General features: G+C 56.9%; 1 protein-coding gene across 1 annotated transcript in view; it reads right to left on the reverse strand.

The window, feature by feature from the left end:
- CD300A (CD300a molecule) overlaps nucleotides 1-332 on the reverse strand; it is a 14088-nt gene that overhangs the window by 9123 nt on the left and 4633 nt on the right. The window lies entirely within an intron of this gene.

Below are 332 nucleotides of genomic sequence, written 5' to 3' on the forward strand. Positions count from 1 at the left end.
GCTTCGCTGTGAGTCTGCCACATCACTTGTCGGAGCTCCTGCTTGCGCTCACACCTTCAGCCCCCAGCCTTCCCCCACGCAGGTCTGGGCTTCTGCAGGGCTGACTCGGTTCTCCTCTCTCCCTCTCCTTTGCACACTCTGCTCTCTCACCTGACAAGCACCTTCCCATCCCTCTGACTGAGCACAGGCGGCAGCTCCTACAGGATGCCTCCCAGTCTCTCTCTCTCTCTCCACACACACACACATACACACACAGTCTCTCTCTCTCTCTCTCTCTCTCTCTCTCTACACACAAACACACGCACACACAGACTCTCTCTCTCTCTCTCTAC

This window comes from Myotis brandtii, unplaced genomic scaffold (assembly GCF_000412655.1).
Source record: "Myotis brandtii unplaced genomic scaffold, ASM41265v1 scaffold157, whole genome shotgun sequence".
Taxonomy (NCBI): domain Eukaryota; kingdom Metazoa; phylum Chordata; class Mammalia; order Chiroptera; family Vespertilionidae; genus Myotis; species Myotis brandtii.